The sequence below is a fragment of the Physeter macrocephalus genome, chromosome 4 (assembly GCF_002837175.3).
Source record: "Physeter macrocephalus isolate SW-GA chromosome 4, ASM283717v5, whole genome shotgun sequence".
Taxonomy (NCBI): domain Eukaryota; kingdom Metazoa; phylum Chordata; class Mammalia; order Artiodactyla; family Physeteridae; genus Physeter; species Physeter macrocephalus.
In genome coordinates, this window is record NC_041217.1 from 75,131,575 (window position 1) to 75,140,421 (window position 8,847).

The 8,847-nt window shown below is 39.3% G+C and overlaps 1 protein-coding gene across 3 annotated transcripts in view; it reads right to left on the reverse strand.

Annotated features, from left to right (window-relative positions):
* Window positions 1-8,847, reverse strand: part of CTSS (cathepsin S) — a 43,423-nt gene that overhangs the window by 32,182 nt on the left and 2,394 nt on the right. Inside the window, exon 1 of one of the 3 annotated variants that reach the window (XM_028488870.2) lies at window positions 8,689-8,840. The exons of the other annotated variants lie outside the window; for them this stretch is intronic. The gene's annotated coding sequence lies outside the window, so the exon portion shown is untranslated. Of the gene's footprint in view, window positions 1-8,688; window positions 8,841-8,847 lie in introns of those variants that run through there. 3 annotated transcript variants of the gene reach the window in all.

Below are 8,847 nucleotides of genomic sequence, written 5' to 3' on the forward strand. Positions count from 1 at the left end.
GTACCATATTGTCTTGATTACTGTGGCTTTGTAGTATAGTCTGAAGTCAGGGAGCCTGATTCCTCCAGATCTGTTTTTCTTTCTCAAGATTGCTTTGGCTATTCGGGGTCTTTTGTGTTTCCATACAAATTGTAAAATATTTTGTTCTAGTTCTGTGAAAAGTGCCATTGGTAGTTGGATAGGGATTGCATTGAATCTGTAGATTGCTTTGGTAGTATAGTCATTTCCACAATGTTGATTCTTCCAATCCAAGAACATGGTATATCTCTCCACCTGTTGGTATCATCTTTAATTTCTTTCATCAGTGTCTTATAGTTTTCTGCACACGGGTCTTTTGTCTTCTTAGGTAGGTTTATTCCTATGTATTTTATTCTTTTTGTTCAATGGTAAATGGGAGCAGTAATAGCAAAATGAACACCATGAGACCATTATCCTGTTTCAACAATTATCAATACGTGGCCAGTCTTGCTTTATTTACCCTCCCACTACCCAGATTATTTTGAACCAAACACTAGATATCAGATTCTTTCACATGTAAATATTCCAGTGTGTATCTCTAAAAGATAAAGACTCTGAAATAAATAAAACCCCAATACTGTGATTACATCTAAAATAAATTAACAATAATTTCTTAATGTCCTCAAACATGTCAGTATTTACATTTCCCTATCTTATACATTTAAAAAAATGGTTTGTTTGAATTGAGATCCAAATAAGGTCCATACATTGCAAAACCATTGAGTTTTTTTTGTATCATTATGAATTCATAGATTTAACCAAATTTTATGTGCTTCAATTCAATGCAGTTTTATCCTTATTGATATTCATATTGTCTCATCTTTGGTCAGTGAAAACATTCAAATTGGCTTCTGAGTCCTGAGTCTCTGTGTTTGGCATGAGATTAGTGCTCTTTAATAGATTCTTTTCTTTCTTCTAATATGACAACCCATTGCAGGCTTATGTTGAACAGTTCTGGCCTAGAGAGCTCTCTTTGCCTTTCCATCATGTGAGGACACAGCGAAAAGGCAGCCATCTGTGAACCAGGAAGAGGGCCTCACCAGACAGTGAATCTGCCAGTGTCTTGATCTTAGACTTCCCAGCCTCCACAACTGTGAGAAATAAATTTCTGTCATTTATAAGCCACCCAGTTTATGGTATTTTGTTATAGCAGTCCAAACAGACCAAGACAACTATCCTCACATAAATCTTACACTCAAAGCAGGTAGTTTTCTTCATGTTTCCAGGACATTTATGCTTATTATCCTCTGCACTTTTTACTCACTTTATTATTATAACAGCCCTAGCTAACATTTGTTGGATGCACCAATTATATGCCAGTGAGCATGCTATACTCTTCATATATTATTATTTAATCTTTACAACACTGTGAGGTAGGACAATTATTATCCTCATTTTACAGAGGGGAAATTAAAGTTCTGAGAGGCTGTATAGTTTGTTAAAGAGGACAGAACTGGTTGCTGACCTGGGATTTAACCCAGTTTTAAAGTAGTACTTTCCCAACAGAATCATTTTGCTTCCCACTGTCTGGAATTTCCTTCCCTCATCGCTGCCTCTTGAAATCCTGCTCCTCCTTCATGGCCCATCTCAAAAGATAACTCTTTCAAAAAAACCTTTCTTTAACCCAAACTTAATGTCTATTTTTGAGCCTCTACAGTACTTTGAGACTCTTTTATGGCAAACTCAAAGATTCTGAGACCAGAAAAATCATCCTCTTAATTCTCTATCTAATTTATATCTTTGTCATACAAATCTACCTGTTGGCCCCTTAAGTACAGGAGTTATGTATATCTTACTCTTCTTTGTATCCTCCACAGTATAGAATGCAATGATATAGTTAGTAGGCACTCAATAAATATTTACTGACAAGATTTAAATTATTTCAACAGGCTTCAATCCAATCTACCTTGCAATCTCATCCTGTACCTCACTGCCAAATTGTTCTTTTAAAACACATTTTTAGGGACTTTGCTGGTGGCGCAGTGGTTAAGAATCCGCCTGCTAATTCAGGGAACACAGGTTCAAGCCCTGGTCCGGGAAGATCCCACATGCCTCAGAGCAACTAAGCCTGTGCGCCACAACTACTGAGCCTGCACTCTAGAGCCTGCAAGCCACAACTACTGAAGCCCATGCGCCTAGAGCCTGTGCTCTGCAACAAAGAGAAGCCACGCAATGAGAAGCCCGCGCATCGCAACAAAGAGTAGACCCCACTTGCAGCAACTAGTGAAAGCCTGGGCAGCAACGAAGACCCAACGCAGCCAAAAATAAATAAATAAATAAATAAAATAAAAAACACCACATTTTATCAAGCTATTTTCTACAAACGCTCTCTGTTGCCTGCTGCATTTCCCTATAATCTGGCCCATCCTTAGGCACTTTATTCAATTTAGAGTAGATTTTTTTAAACTTTCACTTTCTGTTGTAGTCAAGCTGGTCTCGTGGGCCCCCACATTGCACGGTCATTCGTGTCTTTCTGAAATGACTCTCTCTATTCCTTGGCCTCTCTACCTTGCAAGTTCTACTTCAAGTATTGCCTTTCCCAGTCTTCTCTGACTACCTCACCATCTCCATTTCTATATACTTTTTTAAATTTAATTTTTATTTTATATTAGAGTATGTTTGATTTACAGTGTTGTGTTAGTTTCAGGTGTACAGCAAAGTGATTCAGTTATACATACACATATATTCTATATACTTTTTTTTTTTTTTCGGTATGCGGGCCTCTCACTGTTGTGGCCTATCCCGTTGCAGAGCACAGGATCTGGACGCGCAAGGCTCAGCAGCTATGGCTCACGAGCCCAGCCGCTCCACGGCATGTGGGATCTTCCCGAACCGACGTCAGCCCCACAAAGTAAAGGTTCCTTTGTTTTTTTTTTGTGGTATGCGGGCCTCCCTCTGCTGCGGCCTCTCCCGTTGCAGAGCACAGGATCTGGACGCGCAAGGCTCAGCAGCTATGGCTCACGAGCCCAGCCGCTCCACGGCATGTGGGATCTTCCCGAACCGGGCACGAACCCGTGTCCCCTGCATCGGCAGGCGGATTCTCAACCACTGCGCCACCAGGGAAGCCCCCCCATATACTTTTAAGAAACAAATGGTACCATGCAGTTTTGAACTTATTCTCTATTTGTATCACATAAGATGGTTTCATCTCACCAGCTGACTTGAGAATACAGGATCCTGTCTTACTTATCTTTGTATTGTTCTGTTTAATACATGTTTAGGCAAAAACAAATAAATATTTATTGGATTAATTTTCTAATTATAATCTTCTACATGTTTTATCTTCACTTCTGATTCACCACACATTCGGCCATGGCTTCTAAGGCTTTTAGCCTTAGGTTTCTCTGCTTCTTTTGCTCTCCTTTTCGTATATAAAAGTCTGTAAACAATCATACTACAGTATTTAAAAACATTAGGGGAACACATCATTATAGAGTCTATCCTCAGGTACACTTAGTGCATTTCATAAAATTAAAACTCATTCTGCAACATTCTAAACCTGTAAATTGGATTTTTGCATATTAGTTTCCTTTGAAATGGGGCAAACTTGCTGTTGCAAATTTAACTAGAGATTTTTTTTTAAAGAGAGGAAATCTGCAGTAGTACAGTACTTAATCTTCTCTAGAATGCTGCCTCCCTTCCATCACAGATGAGGAAACATTTCCTGAATGATGTCGAAAAGGAAAATGAAAGCCAAATAAGGAAGCCTAGTGCCTTCTCCAGGTTTTTGTTGTTGGTTTTTTTTTTAAATTTATTTATTTTATTATTTATGTTTATTTTTGGCTGCATTGGGTCTTCGTTGCTGTGCTTTCTTTGGTTACAGCTAGCGGGGGCTACTCTTCATTGCGGTGTGTAGGCTTCTCATTGTGGTGGCTTCTCTTGTTGGGAGCATGGGCTCTAGGCATGCGGGCTTCAGTAGTTGTGGCATGTGGGGTCAGGAGTTGTGGCTCACGGGCTTAGTTACTCTGCAGCATGCAGGATCTTCCTGGGCCAGGGCTTGAACCCGTGTCCCTTGCACTGGCAGGCAGATTCTTAACCACTGTGCCACCAGGGAAATCCCCCTTCTCCAGGTTTTAGTCACCATCTCTTAGGCTTATGCACCCTGAAAGTTAGCTGCTTCAAGTTTCTTTGAGGAACTATCTTACTTGGTCTTAAAGAAAAGTACTCTGAATTTTAGGATGATACTGATGCTAGTTTTACTCTCTGTTAATTTACCCAAGTGACTAACTTTATGCTGGGAATTTAATAACGTACATTATTTCTATAGTTAAGATAGCTCGCTTGTTACTGACCCTTTTGCCCAAGAAGTACACAAAGGTGAGATAAAGAACACTCTTAATAGAGTATAGGAGACTAGAAAATTAATTAATTATCTAGTTTACATTTTCTGATGAAAGAAAATATAGGATTCTTGAATCATTAGGAAAGATAGGAATGTTTTAATTGAAAACATACAGTATTTCTAATACTTTCTGTATAGATTATCTGCTTGGTGCATTATTCTGGAAATATTTGATCCCAGTAGACATTCCCCATTATCCTGGCTGCCTCTCTCTGTCACGTGGCAATGTGTGCTCAAAGAAGGAAGGTTAATTTTACTAAGAGATCCAAACAAGACATAACTCAGGAGTACTGGGGTGCCACAGATAAGACCCTTCCCCCAACAAATGTATAACAATTGTGACACACTTGTGTCACAACAAGGTGACACAAGGTAAGTCACAAGAAATTTGTTAGTAATAATAAAGTGCCAAAATTTGCAAGTGACACATTTAAAAATTAGAGTAGATTAAGGTTATCTCTGTAATAACATCACTTTGATATAAGTACATTCCAATATGCTTTCTGGGAGAGGAAAGGGGGGTTTATAGATAGCTACCAGAGACTGACATTATTTTGTGAGTGTACCCATGGAAATGTGTCACAAATGTGAACATCAGTCTTCTCTATAGAGGTGGAGAACACTTGAGCTAAAGCATGCCTTTAAGTGTACATTATTTGCCACCTAGCCTCCATTTCCCCTTCTTGTGGCAATAGCATCCCGATTTAAAATGGGGAACACCCCCCCAACACGCTCTCATGGGATTAAGAGAGAAGCAACATTCTCCCCTAGTTCCAGTGGTACGTGTAGGTCCCAAGGCTAGCCCATCAGAGCTTTGCATCCTTCTGGCTACAGTGACTAGGAAAAAAATCTTTGGCTGTGGGAACTAGCAGAAGGAATTGAACCAAAGGCTACTGAGCTGTCATAGAAACTGTAGTGCCAAAGAATCCCTAAGCCTAGCAGTCTATTGCCTTTCTAGGCTCCCAACTTGTACCATAGCTAAAGTTGAGTAGTCCATCTCCAGAAAAGGCATTTACCCCATGCGCACCTCTGGCATAGCCATGGAGAATAAGGACAAGCAAGACCATCTATCTAGCAGGAAAAAACATGGGCCATGGTGGCAATAAGGAAGATTCCCACAGAGAACAAATTTGGAGGTTCCCAATTGGCTGGCCAAGAAACTCACTCCACCCCCATGGAGGGAGTCTTCCGTATTCCTGCCTAGTTAGTATAATGTATGCTATAGATCAATGATAACTGTGTACTATTTTTCCATCCATTCTCCCCTTTCCAGAATTAGACTTTCACTGTAGTTATACTATTTCTTCTTCTCCATCATTTTTAAGATAGTTTAGATATAGATAACTTAAGTTTTAGGTTGCCAGGCCTCAAGGGGCCATATCCAAACTTGACGAGGAAGACTATATATATCAGCCAAAAATTCTGTTCTTGGAGCTGAACACAGTAACCAGATAAGGCCCTGGGTTGTTTCACTGGGGAGGGGACTTTGGTAAGCACTTTTTAATGTAGGTATGAACATTTTTAACAACCATTCACCCCTTACTTCCTTTCCAACAGAATTCTAATCTTGTTTAGAGAAATGCTCTCCACAGGGCCATGGGCTAAAATGAAGTCAGAGATGTAAGCTGGAACCAGATCATACTTGTAGGTCGCTTAAGAATTTTGTATTATATTCTAAATTCCCTCAAATATAAGCTCCATGAGGTCGTGGATTTTTGTCACTGTCCCAGAACAGTCTAGCATGTTAAATAAATGAAACTATGATGGAAGGGCTTTGCACAGGGGAGTGATATGACCTGCTTGCTGTCCAGAGAATAGACTATAGTGTGCCTACAGTAGAGGGAGTGTAGCGTGGAAGTAGGGAAGTTAGTAGTCCTACCATAGAATACAGGGGAGAAGTGATGGTGACTTAAACTGGAGGGTGTGGGTTGTGGTGGAGGTAAAGATGTGGCCATATTCATACTATATTTTGAAGACAGAGGACGGAATTTTCTAATATGGATTGTAAGAGAAGAGGAAAAGACAGGAATAACAACAAAACAGTTGTTATTAAACATGGAGCAATGTTTAATTCAAAATCACATGGCTAGATAATAAAGTTTTAACTAGTTACTAGAACTTCTCTCTTTGGTTCTTTTTTTTATTGTAGTAAAAAATACATAACATAAAATTTACCATTTTAGCTATTGTGTGTGTGTGTGTGTGTGTGGTACGCGGGCCTTTCACTGTTGAGGCCTCTCCCGTTGCGGAGCACAGGCTCCGGACGCGCAGGCTCAGCGGCCATGGCTCACGGGCCCAGCCGCTCCGCGGCATGTGGGATCTTCCCGGATCGGGGCACGAACCCGTGTCCCCTGCATCGGCAGGCGGACTCTCAACCACTGCGACACCAGGGAAGCCCCATTTTAGCTATTTTTAAGTGTACAATTAAGTGGCATTAAGTACATTCACAATATTGTATAATTATTGCCACAGTCTATTTCCAGAACTTTTTTTAAAAAATACTTTATTTTTTAGAATAGTTCTAGGTTCACAGCAATATTGAGCTGAAAGTACAAAGAGTTCCAATATACTCCTCGCCCCCAGATACTCATAACCTCCCTCATTTAGAAATTGTTCATCATTCCAAACAGAAAATTTTCACTCTTTAAGAAATAACTCCCCATTTTGCGCCCCTCCCCCAGCCCCTGGTAATACCTCTAGTCTATTCTACTTTCTGTCTCTATGAATTAGTCTATTTTAAATGCCTCATGTAAGTGGAATCATTTGTCCTTTTGTGTTTGGCTTATTTCACTTATGTTTGCACTGTTCTTCAATGTTGTAGTATGTATCAACACTTCATTCCTTTTTAAGGCTGAATAATATTCCATTGTGTGTATATATCACATTCTGTTAATCCATTCATCTGGTGATGAACACTTTGATTGTTTCTACCTTTTGGCTATTGTGAATTATGCTGCTAAGAACATTGGTGTACAAGTATCTGTCTGAGTCCATGTTTTCAATTCTTCTGGGTGTATTTCTAGGAGTGAAATTGCTAGATCAATATTGTAATATTATAGGGAATTCCCCGGCGGTCCAATGGTTAGGACTCCATGCTCTCCTGCCAAAGGCTGGGGTTCAATCCCTGGTTGGAGAATTGGATCCCAAAAGCCCAGCAGCATGGCAAAAAAAAAAAAAAAAAAAAAAGGTAATTCTATGTTTAACTTTTCAGGGAACCTTCAAAACCACAATAGTTGCACCACTTTATGTTCCCACCAGCAATGTACCAGAGTTCCAATTTTTCCACATCCTTCCCACACTTGCTATTTTTTGCTTTTTTTGTAATAGCCACCATAATGGGTGTGAAGTGATACCTCATCATGGTTTTGATTTGCATTTCTCTAAAGGCTAGTGATGAGCATAGTTTCACATGCTTATTGACTATTTGTCCATCTTTGGAGAAAAGTCTGTTCAAATCCTTTGCCCATTTTTGCATTGGGTTTTTTGAGTTGTAGCTCTTTATATATTCTGGATATTACTTTTAAAATCAGATATATGATTTGCAGACATTTTTTCTTATTTTGTGGGTTGTCTTTTGACTCTCTTAAGTCACTTTAAGTGTCTCACTTGAGACACTTTAATGCACAAAAGTTCTAAATTTTGATGAAGTCCAATTTATTTTGTTGTTGCTTGTACTTGTGGTGTCATGTCTAAGACAAGGTCAGGAAGACCCTATGTTTTTTCCTAAGAGTTTTATAGTTTTAGCTCTTATATTTAGTTTTTTTAAACCATTTTGAATTAATTTTTATATATGGTGTGAGGTATCATTCCAACTTCATTCTTTTACATGTTGTCATCCAGTTGTCCCAGCACCATTTGTTGAAAAGACTATTCCTTTCCCTGTCAAATTGTCTTGGCACCCTTGTTGAAACTCAACTGAACATAAATAAAAGAGTTTATTTCTGTATCCTTAGTTCTATTCCATTGATCTATAAATCTATCCTTATGCCAGTAATACACGGTCTTGGTTACTACTGTTGGTTTGTAGTAAGTTTTGAAATTGGGAAGTATATTCTTTTTCAAGAACTTTATTCTTTCAACTCTATTCTTTTTCAAGATTGTTTTGGCTATTCTGGATCCCTTTAATGTTCATATGAATTTTAGGGTCAGCATGTCAATTTCTACAAAGAAGACAGCTAGGATTTTTTTTTTATCCAACAGTATGCATTTTATGACAATAACAGGTACAGATTGGGCACCCTAGGGCTCTCTTTATATCCTAAAGAAAATGAGCATTTACATTATTCATGGGCTGTACTGAAGTAAAAAAAGATCAGTTGTACACTCACCCCTTAGGATAAACTGTCCTGGGGTGTAGAGCTTTAACACCTTCATTAAAGTTGTTTGCAAAAGGAACAGAGAGGGCTTCCCTGGTGGCGCAGTGGTTGAGAGTCCGCCTGCCGATGCAGGGGACACGGGTTCGTGCCCCGGTCCGGGAAGATCCCACA